The sequence below is a fragment of the Neophocaena asiaeorientalis genome, unplaced genomic scaffold, assembly GCF_003031525.2.
Source record: "Neophocaena asiaeorientalis asiaeorientalis breed wild unplaced genomic scaffold, Neophocaena_asiaeorientalis_V1.1 scaffold489, whole genome shotgun sequence".
Taxonomy (NCBI): Eukaryota; Metazoa; Chordata; class Mammalia; order Artiodactyla; family Phocoenidae; genus Neophocaena; species Neophocaena asiaeorientalis.
This window is the reverse complement of record NW_020174791.1, coordinates 1,525,517-1,547,773: the sequence shown is the minus strand read 5'-3', so window position 1 is coordinate 1,547,773 and position 22,257 is coordinate 1,525,517.

The window sequence follows — 22,257 nt, the reverse complement described above, 5'->3', positions numbered from 1 at the left end:
GACTCGGTCCCTGAACGCCCAAAGAGATCTGTAACTCCTGGAATTATAGAACAAGTCTGTTGTTTGAAATCGGTACCCAGTAGGGAATTGCAGCTCCAAAACCCGCTAATAAATGTTTCTTCCTTAAATCTAAAATACTCCCTTCTGGCAACCACAGATAATAACTGGAACAGCAGATTCTCTTTCTTGACTTTGTGTCCTCAGTGTGGAGAAGAGGGAGCTTGGAACCTGTTGAAATCTGGCCACTTGATTTCCCTGCTCTCCTCCTGCCTCCCCGACTTCCTCCACTGAGAAGGATGCTGCAGCCACGTAGCCCCAGAGCACAAAGACTTGTGGTCCCGACCGGTCAGCTCCTACCTTGATTCTGCTCCAGAAGCAGAGTGAGGATGTAGAAGAGGTCACAGCCTGTCTCGACCAACCGAGCAGCTGTTGGAAATTTCCCGCAGACACTCACTCAGAACCTACTTAGTCGCAGCATCACTGGACAGCAAGCATCTCGCCTGTTGTGCACGGTCCTTCCACAAACACTTGGTGAAGGGATGGGGAAGTGAGTAGACGGGCTCCTTTGCTTCCCAAAGTATCAAGGATGCTTACTGCCCTCTTGCGTCTCCTTCCTAAGGACAGAGAGTCTCCAGGGGCTCAGCGTCCCTTGTGGGGGCTTGGATGTGGGTCTGTGGACATTTATGTGCAACCAGCTCTCCTCCCATACATCCGAGTAGGTGGGACGCTATCACTTATCCCAACTCAAGAAGTTTCAATCATTAGACTTTTGTCGAGTGCCTACAGCAGCGTGGGTGTGGGTGTGTGGCGGACGTGACGCTTATTCATTGCAACCCAGCCCGTTTCGGTTCTGAAGCTACTTTCTGCTCTGTTCACCCAGTGTGGGGTTGATTGTAGCTTGTGTTCCAGGCCTTCCGCCTGACCCTGTTTAACACGAACACCTCTGCCTGGATTTTGTGCTCCAGGAAGCCACCTATGCCGCTTCTACCCCAGGAAATCTCTGTTATTATTGTAGGTGATGCAGGGGTCACTGAGCAAACAGTGGCCTAAGCCTCGTCCCTACACGGCCCTGAGTCAGAGACGGGTGTAGAGCAGCGCAGGCTGTGCTCCAGGGCTGACACGGGGGTGCCCCATGTCAACCTCTCAACAGTGCCGTGGAGAGACGGGTTTCAGACAGCTTCCCATCTGCAGAAGGGCAGTGGTAAGGCCGCCCATCCTATCTCCCTCCCCAGTCCTGCCATAGCTGGTTGACTCATTCACACTCGCCCCTCCACCTCCACCCTCGGCCCTCCCTTCTCCTCCTGACACCCTGGCTGGCTGCCAGCACCTCCCCCACACCTCCTACATACACCCGCTGCACCTGACCCTGCTACCCTTCTTTCCAGGAACCCGTCCTCACACTGGGCCCCTCCTACTGACCACTGTTCCCCTTGGGCCATCTCCTCTCTGGGTCCTGAGATCCTGCCATGACCCACTCCCTCCCTCCTCTCCCCCTGATGCTCCTGCCATGGCCCTCCCTGCCCTAACTATACCTGCTGTCCTCCTATGACTGGCTGCTCCCTTCCCCCCAGCATTTCCTGCAGCCTGGTCCCAGAGTGATGGGATCTGCTGGGCTGGGGCTGGCCTGGCCACCTGGCCCAGCCTCCCTGGGGCTGGACCAGGCTGGACTCCATCATCCCCTGTGTAGTGATGAAATGTCTGTGTCACACTGAGATTCATGGTGGAATCCTAACCCCCAATGTCATGGTGTTAGGAGGTGAGCACTTTGGGAAGTGATTAGGTCATGTGGGATTAGTGCCCTTATAAATAGGATTAGTGCCCTTAAAAAGGGACCCAGAGAACCCCCTCCACCTTTCTTCCACATGAGGGCACAGTGAGAAGACAGCCATCTTGAACCAGAAAGAGGGACCTCACCAGACACTGGATCTGCCAGCACTTTTGTCTTGGACTTTCCAGCCTCCAGACTGAGAACTAAATGTTTGTTGTTTAAGCTGCCTAATTTGTGGTATTTTTGTTACCCAGCTTGAGCTGACTGAGACAGATGTTTCTTCGACCCGGCTCCTCTCTCCCCCTGCTCGCTGGGTCCCAGGGCCGTGTTTTGGGTTCTGACATCAGAGCCACACTCCCACCTTCGTACTGAACAGCCAGACTTGTGGGAGGAGTGGGGAAGCTTCATGGTGGAAATGGGGGGTGTTCCGAGTTTGCCCTGATGGGGGCCAAGGGCCTGGGGTATCTGCAGGCACTGACCAGAATGGGGACACCCCATGGGATTGGTTGGGGGCACACCTGGCTTTCTCTGGCTTGTCCTGAGTTGGAAGCAGAGACAAAACTTAGAGAAGCTGTTAGATATTAATCAAGTCCTGGCCATTTTGGGGACACTTGTTACAGAAGTTATTTGGTCTCCTGTACTGTTACTAGAGATAATAATCTGACTTCTACGAGTCTGACTCAGGGCAGCCAGCTTCCTGGGCTGGTCACTGTGTATAAGGGGCTGGCTTCCTGGGCTGGTTGCTGCAGGACGTGGGTCAGGGTTTTGCTTTCCTGCCAGGACGTGCTGTGGTCCATTTACACAATCAGCTTCTCAGTGGGAATGTTTCCAAGGCCGGGGATCCTGGGGGTTTTCCCTCCAGTGCAGAGAATGAAAGGACTGAGTGCCACTGGGCCCCAATGTCACGTGCCCCCCGGGCTGTCCTAACCGGTAGCTCAGGACACATCTTCCACTCTCAGGTGTGATGCTGACACCACAGCTGCTCGGAGTGAGCCCCTCACCCCCTCCAGCAGGGCCCTGTGATCATCCAGCAGCAATAGAAGCAGATGTGCTCTCCTGTTTGCCACACTCGCAGAGGCACTGGGCTCAGAAACAAGCGAAGGGAGCAAATCTCCATGGAAATCAGAAGGTTGAAGGAGTTTGTTTCTGGGAGCTGGGAAGGCAGGAGTCTTCACTCGACTTACACACTAGGGCGTGCAAGGTTTCATGGAGATCTTCGTTCTGATAGGACATGACCCACGACTGGCTGGGCTGCGTCTGCATCAGAGCCGCCAGAGGCCATTCGGCCCCCACCCACCTGCTGCCAGGCCCTGCACACCTGGAGCTCCAGGTGGGGCATAGATACACTTACCTGGGCTCCCACCCAGGGAGGGTTAGAGGGCTTTGCATCAGGGGGAGGTGCTGCTGCAGGAGCCTCTGCGAGACTGGGGGCCCAGCCCCTCCCTGGTTGTCTGGGCCCTGTCTCCAAGCACAGACTCTGTCTAGCTGGCTGCTGGGATGAGGTGAGCCGGGTCCCCTTCTCCCCACAGCCTGCCATCCCTGGAGCCATAGACATCCTGTCGGCAAGATACATGAGGCTCCAAGGGGCGTTCATACATCCCACCAGAGCCCAGAGCTGCCTGTTGGAGGCCGGGCTGAGAAGAGGTCGCAGGAGGTTGTGGGGCCCATGACGCCGTCCCACAAGAGGGACACAATGGCGACTGCCGGCCCCCCGTCTGGACACTCCAGGCTCCGGGACAGAAGCCATCCAGGTGCTGATCCCGCTGCCTTTCTCCTGGTTTTCCCGCTGTTCACAGCCCTGACCCTTAGTCTGAGCTGTGACCTGGAGGCCCTGAGAGGGTGGGCTCTGGAGTCTTTCTCCTCAGCAGACTCCTGGGTCTCCAGATGGGGCCCCTCAGAGCACAGCAAGATCCCTCAGCTGAGGGGCCTCCGGGGTCTCCCTCTCTGCCCCCCACCCTGGCTCCTGAGGTGCTTGAGCTGGGGATGTGGCAGGGACCCAGGCCTCTGGTTCTTCCTGAGCCAGCTCTTTGTGGCCCGGGATCAGGAGGGAGGATGCAGGAACTGTATGATGAGTCCACAAGGCTTGAGCGGCCTCCCTCCTCCTGTGCTTCCCGCTCAGCCTGCCACACGGCAGGGCCCAAGGCAGGAAGTGTGCAGGGCAGGGGCAGGGGCAGGAGCTCCCTTCTCATGGCCCCCAGCCACCCTGCTGAGGTGTGGTCTTGGGCTGGGTTCTCCCTGGGGTCTTAGAGTCACGGGTGGTCCAAATCCCAGGCTCCCTGGCTGTGCCTTCTGAACTGAACTTGGTCGTGCTCTGTCCTTTCCAGGGAGCACTTCCCCTCCCCCACTGCCACCTGGAGGTCCCCAAGACCTCCAGCTGCTTCTTTATAGATTTATTTTTGGGAGGAGGGAGAGGGCTGTAGGGTTTCTCATTGTGAGTGGGACCTCTGGGGTTCAAGCTGGGAAGACAGGATTAGTCTGGGGAGGAGGGGCCCTGGGTGGAGTGCCCATCCCCCCACCCAGGCTCCGGGGTCCCATTCCCTGCCCCAGCCCACTCTCCATCTGCACGGCCAGGCCACTCTACACCCAGCTCCATCAGGCCTGCTGTGTAGACACTCTTAAGGCCAGTGCGGTAGAAGGAATAATGCCCTCCCAAAGATGTCCACATCCTGATCCCTGAAAACTGTAAATATGTTATTTACTTGGCAAAAGGGACTTTGCAGATGTGATTAAATTAAGGATCTTGAGATCGGGAGACTAGCCTGGTTGATTCAGGTGAGTCTGATGTCATCACAGGGCAGGAGAGGAAGTCAGTGGTGCCCTGTGAGAAGGACTCAACCCACTTTCACTGCCTTTGAAGGTGGAGGAGTGGCCACGAGCCAAGGGATGTGGGTGCCATTAGGAGCTGGAAAAGGCCAGGAAACCGGTTCTCTGGAGCCCCTGAAAAGTAAAGCTGACTCCTTGGTTTTACCCCCGTAAAACTCATATCAGACCTCCATAGCATGAGACCATAAATGTGTGTGGTTTTAAGCCACTGGGTTTGCGGTGATTTGTTATGGCAGCCACAGGAAACTAACACAGCTGGGACCGGAAACTCTCAAGGAAGCTCCATCACTTTCCTCTGAATGTCCCTTCGTCCTCGCTCCAATCTGGGCCCTGGGGAAGCAAGGTTGGCAACAGGGACGGCAGCGACTGCAGCACTGCTGTACCGGGGCCACCTGTCCTCGGGGAGGGAGTCAGCCGCACAAGCATCGGGTGTGCCCTGGTTCCTCGTGGCCATTCTCAGGGGCAGTCAGAAGTCGGCACCTTCTCAGTAGCCCTGCAGCTCTGCCCACATCATCCTTCCCATTTCCTTCTTGCTGCTGGGAGAGGTGGAGCTTGGAGACCCCACGGCCCCCCTGATGTCCCCATTCCATTTCTGAGATGCAGAAGCAGAAGTCAGCACGGATGTTTCTTCATGAAAAATATACACCCCCCCCCCTTTCCAGATTGTTCTTCCCACTAGATCTGACTCCCGAGGCCTTCAAGGGAGAATAAAGCTGCTGGCAGAGCTGTCTAATGGGGCAACCCCAGCCTCCTGCTGCCAAAGGATGGTGCAGACAAACAGCAAGACAGCCATGCACGTGTGCATGCATGTGTGTGAATAAAGCATGAGGGCCCGTGTGTACACATGGCTGTGAAGGTGGTCATGTACGTGTGCTCGCATATTTGTATGTGTGCAAGCGTGTGTACGTCTGAGGTTTTCAGGGATGGGGGTGGGAACACTTCTCTCACTGGCTCCTGACCTTCGGAAGTTATAGCGCAGACCTAGTTCTTAAGTAGAATCCTGCCTTCTGGGGGTTGAGACTTCCTGGCTTATCATCTGAGCCCGGCTTCCATCTGCTGGAAGGAGCTGGGTGGGAGCTGCCATCGTCAGTCTATTTCACAGAGCCTTCACCTCCAGCACAAGAGTCTCTAGGGTCACACACTTAAGGTGATTATTCTGAAAAACTGAGTGGAGTGACTTGTCTTATGAAACCCCTGCTACCCACATGTTACTGGACAAACCAGCCAGATCCGTCTTTCGTTCTGCATTAGACCCAAGATGCAATGATGTTGTTTTCATGGTTCATAGTTCAGGGAGATTTACATTCAGTTCCTTTTAGAGAATATAAAGGTGGTTGTTACGTAACAGGGAGTAGACTAGGAGAAATGTCGGTATAATTTCAGCATTTGAAACTACAATTTAAAGACTTAAACTGAGTGTTCTGGACCTGCAACTTCCACCCACTGACTCACGGGTCAGTGAGTGGGTTTGGACAGAAGTTCTGGGAACAGCACAGCAGAACATCTCAGCAGAAGGACCCACTGGTGACTTGTTGCTTCTCACTCCACAAATAGGTGATGGGTCAGCCCATTTCTTTGCTCAAATATCTGTGGGTACACGAGAGGAGGCATCATCCACTCAGGATTTGGTATCGACAATATAACATAACCCATCTTTTACATGAGCATTTCCTTCTCAGAATAAACCTTTTTCTACAGAGCACGGGTTGGGAAATGGCCGTTGGCTTTGCTGTTCTATTTAGTAACTCAGTGTGCTGCGAGAGAGCACCGGCAGTCAGGCTGTCCTTGGATCTGGTCTCCTCTCCTTGAGATGCCAAGAGGAGGCTCCCAATCAGCTCTCAGGTTGCTGCCCTCAGGCACTCAGGGAAGAGGGGGCCAGAGGGTGTGATTGCTGGATTTGTGTAAAGCTGATCAATGGGGCGTTGCCTACGTCTGGCCACCAGCCAGGTGGGTGGACTCGGGCTGTTTATTAACACATGTAAACTCCAGTTTTCTCATTTGTAATAATTATCCCTACCTCACAAGATTGCTGTGGGGATGAAAATGAATGAAGGTATGAAAGCTCTTAAAACAGTGTGGGCACATAGCAAGTGCTCAGTGAACGTTGGTTTGTTGTGATCACCACCACCATCACCACCACCACCGCTATTATTGTGATTTCCATGATGTATCACCTGTCTTGGTAGTAGGCACAGAGAGGCTTAATCAACTACGACTATCTTCAATTACAGAAAGAATGGTTGCCTGAGGACATAATGAAAGAAATATCAGTACTATTATTAGGTGCTATTATCATTCCTATTTCACAGGCAAGGAAGCTGAAGCACAGAGAGAAACCTGCCCGGCATCACAAAGAGGGGTCAGGATTCAAAGTCAGTAAATTTCAATCAAGCTCCTAACCCTGGAAAGATTTGAGCCCTGGAAGGAGGATGGCTCTGTAGGACGGCTGCACGGGGGGACTCAAGCCCCAGTTAGATGCTTCAACTATTTCAACCAAATTGAAAGTCTATGATTTTATGGAAACTGTTTATTCAGGTAGCCAACTGCAAAATAGAGAGTGAACGGGGTCAAATATTTTGAAACATGTTCCTAGATTAGTAAACAAAGACTGGGATGCCCTGGGGAGAGATATTTGACTATTAAAAAATCGTCAGTGGGATTCAGTTTTCAACATGGAAGCGGCGTGGGAGGCTAGGCCAAGGCCCCTCCCATCTGAGCTGCGCATAACGCAGCTCCCAGGACACACACAAGACTGACTGCTGCATTTCTAATGCTTGTTTACATGTTTCTCATTTGATTCTTCTCTTATTGGAGCCTTGAGAGATGTGACGAGCTGAAGCTTCCTTTAGGGCAGCAAACCCCAGGAAAAAGATAAAGCAATTCTCAGGTGTGATTCAAGATAAACCTCCTTCCCCTTCATTATAAAATACTTATCTCTCTTTATCTCCAAGTGAGCAGCGTTATTTCAATTCAACAGCGTGTGAGAAATGTACCACAATATAATAAAAGGACCAGGGATGCGCTACCTCATGTCAGAATGACAGATGCTTCAATTAGGCAGACAGGACTATTTCTCCCCAAAATAGATAAAGATGAAATTTTTATGAGATTGCGCTGCTTGTGTTTATATACAGTACCGTTACAAGCTTTCATTACAAGGTAAATTAAAATAAAAACTCCTCTTTCAACGGAAGCTGACCATCTTGCTCATACTTTTGTGACTCATAACCACAGTTCATCAAAGTTTCTGGTCTGCTCACGTGGAAGGAGCAGTGTTTGAGGACGGGAGACGTCCTCCAGGTAAGAAATCTCACCCTGACATTTATAGATCTTTTCCCAAGAACACTAGGAAGGTGTGATTTGAAGTTACCATTTGGCTGAAGCTTGCGGAGATATTTTTTGACGTGTGAAATTTTCTTTTCTGCTTGGTCTGGGTTTAAAGTCGTTGGACAGTTAATGGCCAGGGTGGGGTCTGCTTCAGGATTTTGCGGCTCATCTTTCTCTCTCCCTTGGCAGATGAAATCCCCAGCAGATCTGCTCATCACCATGCCTGGGACCTGGAGACTATTAGGTAGGGCAGTGGAGGGTCACACTGTGGCTTCTGACCCATTGTTGCCATTTCCTTAATTGTCATCATTACAAATGAAACAGTATTACCAGTAGCAGCCATGCTTTCAGTTTCTAAAGCTTTCTTTCCAATGACTCCTCTGGTCTTCATTTTAGGGTTTTCCGTTCCCCAAACATTATGAGAGCCCATTATTTTATATAATTGGAAAAATACATCAGCTGTGTGAATACATTCGGAATTCTACGAACAAAACGCCGGGTTCCAGGGAAACGGTGGCCTGAGATAACGTGGAGCTCCTCCTCCTAAAACATAAATGAGCATCAGAAGAAATGTGAACACTTGATAAAATATACAGAGGGGTTCACCAGAATAAAAAGGAAGGTCTTGGGCCAGAAGATAACGTGGGACAGTAAGCATGTGAGCTGTAGGTGTCTTCCGCAGAGCTGTGAGTCTCGAAAGAGAGCTGAACGCCAGAGTCTTTGGCTGTAATGTTTGTGCAGGGAAGGGTGTGAGGTCTCAAGCCCAGCTGGCTGGGTGATTGGGGCTTTGACCTCTGCCCAGAACAAGAACCACTGGGACAGGTGGCCTAATTGGCCACAGGAGGAAGTGGAACTCAGCCCAGGTAGACTGGGGTGGGGCTGATTGGAAAATTGAAACTCCAAGCCTGTTCCTCCAAGGAATTTGGGGTCCAAATTTTTATTGCTAACATGATCTTTCATATTTTTTAAAATATAAATTTATTTACAGCAGAGATTATATACTCCATGGGAAACGTATGAGCCCTGGATTCTGGAAGTTTCCCTTTAGAGTTTTGTTTTGGGACATTTGTTTCTGTCATGACCAGAAGGGCAGCCCCATGTGGGACAACTGCCTCAGCTTGGGTCATACCGGCTTCCTCTGGGTCCTCGCCTGGACTCCGGTCCTCTGGACCACAGTCCCCTGGAGTCTGGTGTAAACTCAGCTTCCTGGAAGGGCAAGGGCCACCCCGGGTTCTGGTGCCCAGCCCAGCACCTGACACTCAATACCTGTCACAGGTGTTGGACGAATGCTGTTGAGTGAGAGGATGAAGGCGTCACCGGGGTTCCACTTCTGGGACTCTGTCTCAAGGTTTAAACAGAAATTCACTTTTACTGGGGGAAAACAACTTGAAGAAACAAACTAAAGTGGAGAATATCTCTCATTCAGTTAACATTTTAAAAAAATGAATACCCATTTTAAGACATGTCGCTCTGTGATGTGAGTCTGCCTCCTTCTCCTCTGTGTGTGTCTGCAGCATCCTGACACGGAAGGCGGGACCGATGCTCTTAAACACAGGATCTTTAATAAAGAAGATTTATCATTCTGAAGGCTTCTGTTCCGACTGTCGGGCCTAAGGTGGAGGAGAGAGGGAGAGATGGTTTGGGGTTTCTAAAGCTCTTGTGTCACAGGAGATACAAAGAGATAATTAGAACTTTGGGTGAGAATGTACTAGAGATGCAGAGGTAGGAAGGGGAGAACGAGCCAGGAGAAGATGGGGTGCCTTTAGCCCTTGATGTCACACTATGTTCCTTCCTATGTCCTCTGCCTGCCTCTTTTTTTTTTTTGCGGTACGCGGGCCTCTCACTGTTGCAGCCTCTTCCGTTGTGGAGCACAGGCTCCGGACGCGCAGGCTCAGCGGCCATGGCTCACGGGCCCAGCCGCTCCGCGGCATGTGGGATCTTCCCGGACCGGGGCACGAACCCGCGTCCCCTGCATCGGCAGGCGGACCCTCAACCACTGCGCCACCAGAGAAGCCCTCTGCCTGCCTCTTGTTTGTAGAAAACTTTATCCTCCTAGGCCTTCCCTGAGTTCCAAAGAGCAAATTTAATGAGAGAAGTGAGAAAATGCAGAAACGAAGGAAAACAGTCAAGCAAGACAAAATAATAATAGTTAAACCATAAAACAAAGTCAAAGACCTTCAGTTCCTCCTCAAGGGCAAAAGCTAATATTCTGAGCCGTGACTTTGAGCTGTTGTACAGATATTGGAACCCCACCACCCCACTAGGTGGAGGAAGTTAACTGCATGCTGCCCACCAGCACGTAGACCCCAGACCAGAGGGAACCAGAGGGTGGATGATGTTGACTCCCGATTACCTCACCACCGACCAGTTGGAACAATGTCCATGAGCTGCTCAGGTACCTCGTGACCCTTGCTCTAGTGTTGCCTTTAAAACCCTTCCCTGAAAGCCCTTAGGGAGTTTGGGTCTTTTGTGCATGAGCTGCCCACTCTCCTTGCTGGGACCCACATTGGGTGCCTTGCAGTAAACACTGTACTTTCCCTCACTGCAACCCAGTGTCAGTAGGTTGGCTTTGCTGTGTGCAGGTGAGCGGACCCAAGTTTGCTTCAGTGACACTGTTGTACCCTGAATGGATGGAGGACAGGGACCGGTGGAAGGGGGTACCAGTATTTGTGGATGCTTTGATGTGATGTAACCCACATAAGCTGAGCCAGACCAGTTGCACCTTAAAGCCACCTTTGCATTCAAAGAAATACCAGTCTGAGCACGCAAAGTGATTATCTAAGTATTTCAAAGGATAGCAGAGCAAAAAACTTCTTAAAAACGGTTCTTCTTTCTTGCTGGTTTCTCACACATGCAAAGGCTGCCACCATCAGCTTTTCTTTTTCTTCTCTCTTAACTACACCAACCTCTCCCCCACAAAGGCAGTGCAGCACTGTCCCTGGTACGAAGTTTATTGATGTGGCTTGAACTTAAAAGACAGAGATCGCTCCAGGAGAAGGAGCAGTGAATCGGGAATCTGATTCGACTCCAAGTCTTCTAAGGAGGACTGGGGACTCGCCTGAGGTCACTTAGCTAGAAAGAGGCAGGACCAAGACCTATTATCTCCCTTTGGCAGGAAAAAAGCCAGCATCTTCTCTGTATAGTACCCCAGGTTGGGGAGAGTGAGGTCAATAACCCATGCGGGGAGCTCAGGCTGGGGTTACAGGGACTGAGCTCTACCTAACTGGGTGTGTGTTTGCCTGTGTGCTCAGGGTGAGACCTGGGAGTGACAGCTCTGCTCTGGGATGCAGGGGAAGAGCATCACCTAGTCCTTTTTCCCCCCACCCCTGTCCTTCCCCTTCACCCAGTGTTGCCAGAGCTATTGGTCTTGTGACCTGCGGTGGTCTGGTGCTGATGGAGCCTGGGGACATGGTATCTGTTATCCCATAAGCACTTCTCCCAGTAACAGGTGTAGTGGGATGTGTGTCTCCTTCAGTCACACCAGGATCCAGATTTGCACAGAGTTGAGAGGAGGTGGCTGGCATACGCAGATGAGGAAATGTGAGACCTAGCCCTCAAGCAGCAACGTGGTGCAGGGTGCAGATGATGGACAGCCGGGAGGGCTGCAGGCAGATGAAGATCCAAACTGAGTTTTGCCCCAGGGGCAAGACCCTTGGCAGAGGGCTCTCCTGGGTCTGGGATCTAGCACTGGTGGCCGATTATGTGTGACTTTTAAGGCCGAGTCCCTCGCACTAAGTGCCGCACACAATCCACATCCCAGGACAGTCTGGTCAGGAGCGAGGTGGTGGTCTTTGCTGAGTAGACTTCCAGAACCTACACCTCTGTTGTGCCCCCGTAAAGTACGAGGAAGTCTGCCCTCATAACAGACCAAGGCCTCACAGGGCGACCGGGAGGGTCCCAAGATCCCAGGACCAGGAGCCTCCCAGGCCCATCCTCGAAACAGCTTTTCACTGTAGCCAGTGATGTAAACTGCAATTTGCCTGCAAAGATGTTTAGAAGCGTTTCCAAACGTCTGTGGCTGCTCTCATTAAACTATGTTTGCCTACGAATCAAAACTAACGGTATTCTATTTAATTTTCCTCTCTCAAATTGCATGACGCTTAATGTAAACCAATTACTACAATTCTGCTTTCTAAGAAATCAGGAAATGTAATCACGGAGATGCAATTTGTTCGCTTTTCATGAAATATTACAGCATGGCAGCGACAGGAGGTGGCCTTCGGAGGGATCAGAACACGTGTGTGTGTGTGTGTGTGTGTGTGTGTGTGTGGTAACAGGGTAGTCATGTGTGTGTTGTGCCTGTGTGTTTATGCATGTGTGAGATGCATGTCTCTGTGTGGGATGTATGTGTGTCTGCGTGTGTGATGTGTGTATTTACCCAGAAAGCCACACATAGACCTGAGCCAGAGGAAAGGCCAGGGTGTGGGTGAAAGCTTACACAAACACGGAAGTGTTAAGTATTTCACAAAAGGCTGATCCAACAGACCTTAATTCAGAGACCTGTAGGGCTTAGGGAAGGTACGTGACCACAGACGTGCTTCTGCCTAATTGCCAGCCCATAAAGGTTGAGAGGGCATAATAACAGGCATTTTATTTTAAATTTCCTTTTTTATTTTAAATGATAATTATACTTCCCAGGGAAAGAGGTGAGCGCCCTACCTGCAGCAGTGGCCTGAGAGCAGAGGAAGAGCCATGCTGAGCCTGCAGAGAGGAGAAGTCTCCCTTCCCGGGAGACCCCACAGGTCAGAGGAGCCCCAAACCCACCCTCTGCCCCCACCCTCAGGGCCCTGCTGGGATCCTGTGACGCTAGTGAAAAACTGTTCTTCTCAGCAAACTGTTCTCCCCACACCTGGGCCCTGGCTCCAACTGTCCTTCTGAGAGAAGTGAGCCCCTCCCCACGATGGGCAGTGATGAGGTCCTGGGGAGGCTTTGGAGATGCTCTGTGGCTTCACCTGGAGAGCTCTCTCTTAGGGCCAGGGGTGGTGGCTGATAAGCAGTTCTCCCCTTGGTCCTCCAGCCTCAGGCTCTGACCAGGGAGTGAATGCTCTCTGATCTCTTTCCTTTTCTTCCAAAATCCCTAGAGACTCCCATGCATGCCCCAGGCAAGGGGGGCTTAGAGACCAGCTGAGCAGAGGCAGCCAGGAGCCAGTCACTGGGGTTTGGACCAAGCAGGCGTCTGGTGCTCTGCAGACATTGGGTCCCCTCTGGGGAGGTCACAGCTGCTGTTCCCCAGAGGGCAGGGTGCGCGGGGTTGGGGGGGCATTGTGGGTAGCGGCAGGGGAAGGGCTTCATTTTTTCTCATGGAAGTGAAATTCGTGTAACACATAATCCAGGGCGTTTAGCACACTCGTGATGTTATGTAACCACCAGCTTTCTCCAGCTTAAAGCTTTTTCATCACCCAGAAGACACTTGTACCATGAACTCCTTAACTCTTTAGGGCCCGGATTCCTTCCTTTAAAACCCATGTTGCCTGAAGTTTCCTCCATAATTTCCATCATAAAGGCCTTGACACACGGCCTGGCGTCTTGCTCCACATTCACATCTCCTTAGAAGCCTCACAGCCAGTTTGGGGAATTTTTGCTCACAGTCTGGAACATCCCTGGCATGTGCTGTCCCGGCTGCAGGTTGGCTGTGCCGGGGGGCAGGTGGGCGCCCACGGGTCAGCTGGTGAGCTGGGGGCGGGGCCGAGACCCAGGGCAAGCGGGCGGGGCAGGGCCTCCTTGGCAAGGCAGGTGGCTTCTCCGAGCACATCAGAAAATGGGCACAACAGTTCTTCTCCAGGGTGGTTCTATGAGCGCTGGAAACTGTGCCAGGAACACGCCAGGAGATGCCTGAGGTCTGGCCGCTGTGCTGCGGATTCGGTGACAAAATGCCTGGGGACGCCTAGTTCACGTGAGTGACCGGTGTTAGTCTCCCTCTTCCCTGCTGGGGGTCGGGCGGGGGGCAGCGTGGGGCTGGGGCTTCACTTCTCGGTCTGGGCCATCAGATGGGAGCGTAGGAGCCTCTGCCTGGAGCCAGGTCTGGGCCCCTCACACACAATTCTCCGGGTGTTTACCAGAGGACCTTGGTGTCCAGGGCTGCGCTCAGCTCCCTCCAGGCCTTGGTGTCTCCACACTTCCTGTCTTATCACCTGTGACATTTTTCAGAATGGATTTTCTATGTGGTGTGATTCCTCCTTCAAGTCAAGAGACCCCGGCATGGCTGCCCTGGTGACAAGCCCCTTTTCCAGATTACACGGGCTTGACCCCACGCTGGGGGACCGGTGGCGAGGGAGGCCTGGACGGGCCAGGTGTCCCGCACAGGGAAGGAGGCTTAGATTTTCCTGAGTGGGACCGAGAGTAAGGGACCCACGGACGAGGGGCAGAGGGGCTCCAGTGTCCCTACCCTGACCCCTGCTGTCACCACGGCAGTGCAGGGGGGGTCCATTCTGACAGGCCTTCCCTTTTCTCCCATCCTGAGAGCTGCCCCAGAACCCTCCCTACCGGGGCCAGAGAGAACTGCCCCTCCCCACCAGGCCCTTCTGCAAAGGGGGGCAGGCGTCTTGCACACTCTTCCCCCAGGGAGATGTCAGTAGAAGGTATGATGGAGGACCCTCTCTGGGGCTGGGGAGGCAGGCTTGGGGACCGGGCTGCAGAGGAATCACTGGGAATGACCCAGAAGGAAGGGAAGTCACTGCCTACTGCCTGCACCCTTTCTTGGTGTGGCTTTGCTGTTTCTTTTGCCCTCTCAGCATCAACATTGGGGTAACCTGACGTCCCCCCAGAGATTCCTACTGTGGCTCTGGCTGGTGTGTTGACGTGGTCCCCACCTCCACTCCCAACCTCGGCCACCCACAGATGCTCGTGGGGGCTCGGAGGGAGGTTGGAGCACCTGACAGGCTGGCGGAATGCCCAGGACAGAAAAGGTGCCACGTCCCCAGGAACGCTGACTGAGGAGCCCTGGGCAGAAGCCGTTCTGGGTGACCAGAGGAGGTGGGACCAGACGGCCGGTGGCCCCAGGGTCCGAGGTCAGGGGCCAGGGTTTCCTTCTGTATCAAATGTGTCAGGATCTTACCTTCCCAGCTTCGGCACAACAGAAAAACAAACACACAGACCAAATCTTCTCGTTTAAGAGGAAGACACTGAATGAAACCATTTTATCTTCGTTTTAAGAAGGCAAATCTCACCTGATGGGTTCTCTGTCATTACAGATGTCATGCCTCCCAGCAGGCATGGCCTCAAGTTCAGCCACTGTCATTTGGGAAAAGCCATGGGGCAAACATGGGGGCCACCGTCTGTTGTCTGGTCGCCCAGTGTCTCATTCGATGAGAATGTCTGAACTTCCGTCACAGGTTAAACTTGACACGCAATCAAACTCCATCTTTAAATCCACAAACTCAGGAGGAAGATGACACGAGATCGCTCTGGGTGCCCGTGACGGCCGTGTGGTGCCCTTTTTACGGGACACACGTGTCTATCTTTAGAATATTTATATTCCATCAATCTGTGGCCTCATTTCATTCCTCGTGTACTGAACAGGTTCTCTAGCATTTGCTGAAAAGAATCTCCTGCAGGTTCCCTGAACCTGCACCGTGACGGCTGCGTGAGCGCATCTCGGGCAGAATCGGGTGGGCTTTTCGGGGGTGGGTCTCTGTTAATTCAGAAGCCTAGGGTCGCGTGACTCCGGGGCTGCTTCTGGGGGAGCTGAGGTTTTGGGAACCAGAGCATCAGCGGGAGCCTCCCCTGGGCTGCAGAGGCCACAGCAGCACTCAGACAGAACCCAGGGGTTTCAAGCACCCACGGCCATAGGTCCACTTGAGGTGGCCACCTGCATCCTGGCCTCTGAGTGGGCGAAGAGCTGGGGAACAGCTCCCTGACTCCGACCAGCACTGATGTCACCATGGTCCCATGTCTGCCGATGGCTCCTTAATCTCCCTGAGAGGCAGCTCAGCTTTGTAGACTCTGGCGGCGGGCTGTTGGGGTCCTCGCCGGAAGCCCAGAGGCCAGAGGGTGGTCTTCGGCATCGGGACAGTTGACAGGAGTGTCTGATGAAAGCAAAGGCCCCTCCCACTCCTGCCCATCTCCTGGCACCCCACAGTGCTGCTTCTCTAAGGAGTCGCCCGACCTGCTGCCAGCTTCTCACCCTCCCCCGAGACCTTCTTGTAGGTTGTCACCAGGCTGCCAGGCACCCTGGACACATCTGCATCTCAGCTGATGCTCTGCTGACCCCTGTTCCTGAAGCACTCCAGGCAGCCCCCAGGACACGGCCCTCCCGGGGTAGCCCCTCCCTGACCCCCTGTCTCCTGTGCGGGCCCCTCCCCTCGGCTCACCTGCGCCACCCAGGCCTCAGCTCTCTCCTCTGACTGCCGCCTTCCCCCGAGGTGACCTCTTTTGGTCCTGTGCTTGGCAGAACAGTGGCCCCAAAGATGTCCCCACCCTAGTCCTGGGAACCTGTGAGTATGTGCCCTTATATGGCAAAGGGACTGTGTGGCTGGACCCTGAGATGGAAGATGGTCCTGGAGTGTCAGGGTGGCCTGTGTCATCACGGGGCTCCTGGGAATGTGTAAAGGGAGCTCGGAGGAGAAGGGAAGGCCATGTGATGATGGAAGATGCCCAGGTGCTTTGCCAGGGCCGTTGCTCTCAGCAAAGACCCTGCAAACAAGTTTTGGGGTGTCACTGTCACAACCCAGCAGCCTGGGGGCTACTGCCAGGGACGAGGCACAACCAGCCCCTGGGGAAGACCTGGACACTAAAAACCTGCTCAGGTAACCATGTTGGAGGACAGAACGGGCAACGGTGTTCCTTGGCATCTTCAGTGAACGGAGGGAAGTCAGTCACAATGAGTATACAGGGCTGATGGTGAAGCATCTTTCCTGAGGCGTGAGGACCAGCCTTCTTCAGTTAGGATCCTTCCCAAGCTACGTCCTTCTTTTCCTTTTCCCTTTTTCATTTACTTTAAGACAATTTCACCCTATGTTACTGTGGGAAGAGTCCATGGATGGGGTCCCTGGTCTTGGCGCCCCAGAAGCTGGAGAGAAGTCGGGCTTCCCTTGCCCCAGGCTGCGGCGGCACCATGCCGGCCATGTGGCATCCCCGCCACCGGATGTGAGCTAAGGGAGGTGTTGCAGGTGGGGCTCGGCCACTTCTGTTAACACATTTACAGAGGGGATGTCTTCTCTCTGAATGCCAACCTCAGTCTCCATGATTCAGGGAGAAAGGAAAGGCTTGGGGCTGGAAACAGGAGTGAGACAAAAGGGGAAATCAACACTATGGTGTTAGGTGGACTCTCCAGTGGACCTCACCTCTGGAACACCCTGGATGGAACCCGTCGATGATGTTTCCAGCCAACATCACTGTCCTAGGGCCATAAAAAGTACCCAGGCTGGGGAGCTTAAAACAACAGAAGCTTTTCCTCTCATAGTTTTGGAGGCCAGGCGTCTGAAATCAAGCTGTTGGCGGTAGGGCCAAGCTGCCTCAGAAAACTCTAGAAGAGGACCCCTCCTTGCCTTGTTCTTGCCACTGGTGGTTGCCGGCAATCCTTGGCTTGTAGCCGCATCACTCCAGTCCCATGGCTTAATTCTCCCCAGGTCTTCACCCTTCATCACCTTCCCTCTTTGTGTGTCTCTTTGCCCAAATTTCCCCTATTTATAAGGACCCCAGGTGTATTGGATTAAGGCCCATCTTAATGACCCCATTTTAATTTGATTACCTCTGTAACGACCCTATTTCCAAATAAGGTCCCAGTCTGGGGACTGGGTTAAGGCTTCAGTATGTATTTGGGGGGACACAATTCAACCCACATCCCGGCCTATTTCTTAGAGGCTCACTGGTGCAGGATAGGCCTCTTCTCTCTTCTTTTCCCCGGAGCTGGGACACCTTGGCTGAGAGAGGTGAGAGCCGGGAGGATTGCCGGGGCCCACAGTGACACACGTCCAACAAGGATGCCCAGTGACAACGTCCTCTCCCATCCCCTCCGAGTGGGGAGAAAGGAGAGCCTTGGGAAGTGGGGCTGTGCGGGGCCTATTCTTTTTTTTTTTTTTTTTTTTTTTTTTTTTTTTTTTGCAGTACGCGGGCCTCTCACTGCTGTGGCCTCTCCCGTTGCGGAGCACAGGCTCCGGACGCGCAGGCTCACCAGCCACGGCTCACCGGCCCAGCCGCTCCGCGGCACGTAGGATCCTCCCGGACCGGGGCACGAACCCGCGTCCCCCGAACCGCCAGGCAGACCCCCAACCACTGCGCCACCAGGGAAGCCCGGGCCTTATTCTTAAGTGGCTTCCTCCTGGCCCATCTCATCATCACCACCATGACAGGGGTAGGAATTTTAAACTTAATTGTGAAGGTATCGATGGTGCATCTTACACGAGATGCCTGCCTCTTACAGTGATACAAACCCCTCCAGAAAATAGCATCTGATGACATGGGCTGCGGCGGTGACTTCTTTCCCGATCGGGGAGCCCCGAGAGACAGTGACGGGGGCCCCGACACCCATCCACCTCTTTTCCGACAGGGATGTGACCGAGGCCCTTCCCCTCTCCTCCTTCTCTCCCCGCAGCGCCTGGCACAGGAAGTGCCCCTCTGGCCTGTTGTTGGAGGATGTGTATGAACCATTTCAAGTGTTTTCATCTGCAGTTTGGTGTCAGACCGTGAAGGTTTCATTTCTCTTTGCTTGAAAACCGTCTTGTCTTTATATCACTTATTCACTGGTCTAATTATAAGCAGCCCACCTGTCCTCCTGGGGGTCTGGGGTTGGGCTGGTCCATCCTGCAAGGCAGGGGCGGGGGAGGAGGGCTGTCCTTTTCTCCAGGCTGCACCGTCCTGTCCCGTGTCATCGAGCCCAGGGCTGCCTGTCTCGGAGCCTTGGGGTTCTTCTCTGCCCTGCCCCAAGGAGGATGTAAGGTCTGGACCGCACATCAGTGATGACTAGAAAAACAGGAGACCCACCACCCCTCCCTGGGTGTGCAGCTAGGTCTGTGCCAAGGCAGCAGGGATTCCAGAACCTCCCCACACCACCAAGAAGTAGGCAGAGAGTCTGGCCTTCTGACTCTTTCTGTGCCTGTTGATTTGAAAACCAGCCCTGTACCCGGAGGGCAGGGAGAGACCCAGAGCGAGGCCGGCACTGCACACGGGCAGGAGGCAGGTTAGTGAGCAGGAATCTTACTGACGACGCTTGTCTCCGTGGATCCCTGTGCCTGCCCACCTGCTCGAATCATAAAGGTTTATAGAGAGGCCTTAACGGGGTTCAGTCTCGTACACCATCCAGATGGCCTCAACGCTTGACTCTCCCAAGGCTGCGTCTGGTTCTCAGGTCCACTGGTGGTCACATCCTCTCGATGACCCCCTCCGAGAGCGCTATCTGGCTCTTAGCTGCCCTCCTCGGAGCTGCAGAAGCCACAGGTAAGGCTAAGAGACAGAGGACTGTCGTTCAAAAGCAGCGCAAACTGCTGCCTCCCCAGAGATGGTTTCGGGGATGTTACACCTGCAGGGCGGGCTCTGGGCCTGCTTCCCACCCACCCTGTGCACCTGGGGTCTTTCCCTCCGATGCCGCGCTGTCCTACCTCCTGGCACAGTGCTCTCTGCTCCTGGGGTGTCCAAGCTCTGGCACAGAGAGCCGCTGCTCCTTCCTCTGGGGCCTGAGCTGAGCCTCCAGAGGCCCCCGTGGAGAAGCCACAGGGTCACTCAGTTCATGCACAAGGCTCCCCTCCAGAGCTCCAGGGAACCGTCTCCATGTTATTCAGTGACCGTCACCTTCAGCTCCTGCCTTGGCAAAGCCAGCACAAGGGTGGGGGCTTGTCATGGAGACCTGGGGATCAGACAGGGACGTGAAAGCTGCTTTCAGCAGGACCACAGACCTTTGCTCGTAACCAGAGAAGCCGCTTGCCATTCTCGTGTCTCTCCCATGTCATCTCACAGCCCCCACACTGGGACCCTCAATGCCTGGCCCAGGTGGAAGGGTGTCCCCCAGGAGTGGAGCGGGGTCTAGTAATGGGCATTTTAACTTAGATGTGGCAGCGACAGCAGTAACAACGACGGCAATAACAATGGTGAAAGATGGGCTGTGAGTGCCGGGCTGACCTGGGGCTTCTCAAAGGCAGGGAGTGGGGATTTGGTTTCCCTGGGCGAAGAGGTGCACTCACCCACAGGGCAGGGCAGGGTTTGGGGTTGACCTCAGAGAAGGGTCTGGGGTGGCACAGCCAGGGCCCTTGTGGGATAGTATATGCAGCAGTCTGGGCTTCACTACCGGGCGTGGGTCGGGGGGTGCAGGGTGTGGATGGGCACCGTGGCCTTGGGTCCAGCTGGGCTTAAGTTCTTTGGGGCAGTGACCATAGGGGACAGGGTGGCCTTGCTGGTGCCAGCTGGGTCCATGTGAAACCTCTGGTGGGGACAGGTAGGGGACTTGGGGCAAGGGGCATCCTGATAACCCAAGAGTGAATCCGTGTCCCCATTTCTCAGCCTGGAGAAGAAGGCCCCTGTGCAGTGAGTGATCTCCAGGGAAACAGAACCAATGGGAGGTATATGTATATATGTGTGTGTATGTGTATATATACATATGTGCATGTGTATATGCATGTGTACGTGTATATGTATGTGTAATGCATGTGTATATAGGATGTATGTGTGTATGTGTATATATGTATATGTATAGTATATATATGCATGTGTGTATATGTGTATGTGTATGTGCATGCGTATATATGTATGTGTATAAGTACGTGTATGTATAAGTATGTGTATGTGTATACGTGTATGTATGTAGGTTTATGTGTAAGTGCATGTGTACATATATGTGTGTTGGTCTATATATATGTGCATGTGTATATGTATGTGTATATATGTAGGTGTATATGTATATGTATGTGTATACGTATATGTGTGTGTGAATATGTATATGCATGTGTATGTATCCATGTGTATGTATATGTATGTGTAGGTGTATATCTATATATCTATATCTATATAGAGAGAAGAGATAGAGGGAGACAGAGACAGAGAGAGGGAGACAGAGAGAGATTTATTTTAAGGAATTGGCTCACATGAGTGTGAGGGCTTCCAAGGGCAGTCCAGCAGGCTGGGGACCCAGAGAAGAGTTGATCCTGCAGTCTTGAGTCTGAAATATGCAGTCCTTCCACGGTGGGGGAACTTCAATTGTTTTCTTTTAAGGCCTTCAACTGATTGGGTTAGGCCCACCCACGTATGGAGGGTGATCTGCTTTACTCAGAGTCACATATTTACATGCTCATTTCATCTAAAAGTTTGTGTCTGGATCCTGGGGCTGGGGTACCCCAGAGGGAGCAGAGAAGACCAAGGGCACCTCAGCTACGTCCAGACCTGGGCAGCTCCTGGGGCCCCACCGCCTCCGTGGTGAGTCATGGGAGCCGAGATCTGCGGAGGGTTTTCCTCACTTGCGGCTGACAAGGAACTTCCGGGGAACAAGCCAGGGAACTGGGTTTCTGCCCAGAGCCGTCTCAGAACAGGCTGCACTTTCTCTCCCTGTCTGCAGGATGGAGCGAGATGCAGCTTGGAGAGAGATGCTGTGGCTGGGAGGTGGGTCAGGACCTTGGAGGGGCTCCAGGCTGCTGGGGTCCTTGTCTCTTACCACCGAGTGGCTCTGTCTGCCACGTCAGAGGGCTGTGGGGTGAGTGGGCTACAGGGAGGGTGTGTGTGTCTATGTCCACATCGATATCTGTGTCTGTAATGTCTATTTCTGTATCTATACCTATATATGTCTTTATTTATGTCTATTTCTCTCTCCTCAGTTATATGCAAGTGGGTATTTTGTGTATATATATACATATATATACACTCACATACGTACACATCTTTCAGGTACACTTGAGATAACGCTTAACGACAGTAAACTTCACTCCGACAGCAGAGTCTGGCTGTTCAACTCGGCTCTGTCTTCTGCGGGTGGAGCTGCCGTCTGACTGCCTGGGTCTCTCCAGGCAGCTCTGAGGAGTCTAAGGGGCTGGTTAGAGAAATGGTGCGTTGAAGAAGAAGGCATTTCTACATCAGTACTGCCTCTTACTTCTGGACGCGTGAACTGCCTCCCAGCTTCTGGAAGGATCCCGGTGAGGATCAGGTAATTCAGGCATCTCTGTCCTCCTTCCTCTCCCATCACTGTCTCTCTCTTTTTCCCCCCCTCCCCCTCCCCCAAAGCCCTTGAGCCCCAGATCCTGCCATTGAAACGGGAGGGGAGTGGTCCCAGGATATTAGCCCAGCAAAGAGCAGAGGCAGACGAACATGCTGGCCATCCCTGTGCTTGACCAGTTGGAAGAGGGACGGGGCTAACCCTGCGGCTGGGAATGTCTAGACTGCCCATAAAGCATCCCCAGAGCTCGCTGATCTGAGTCAGAATCTAA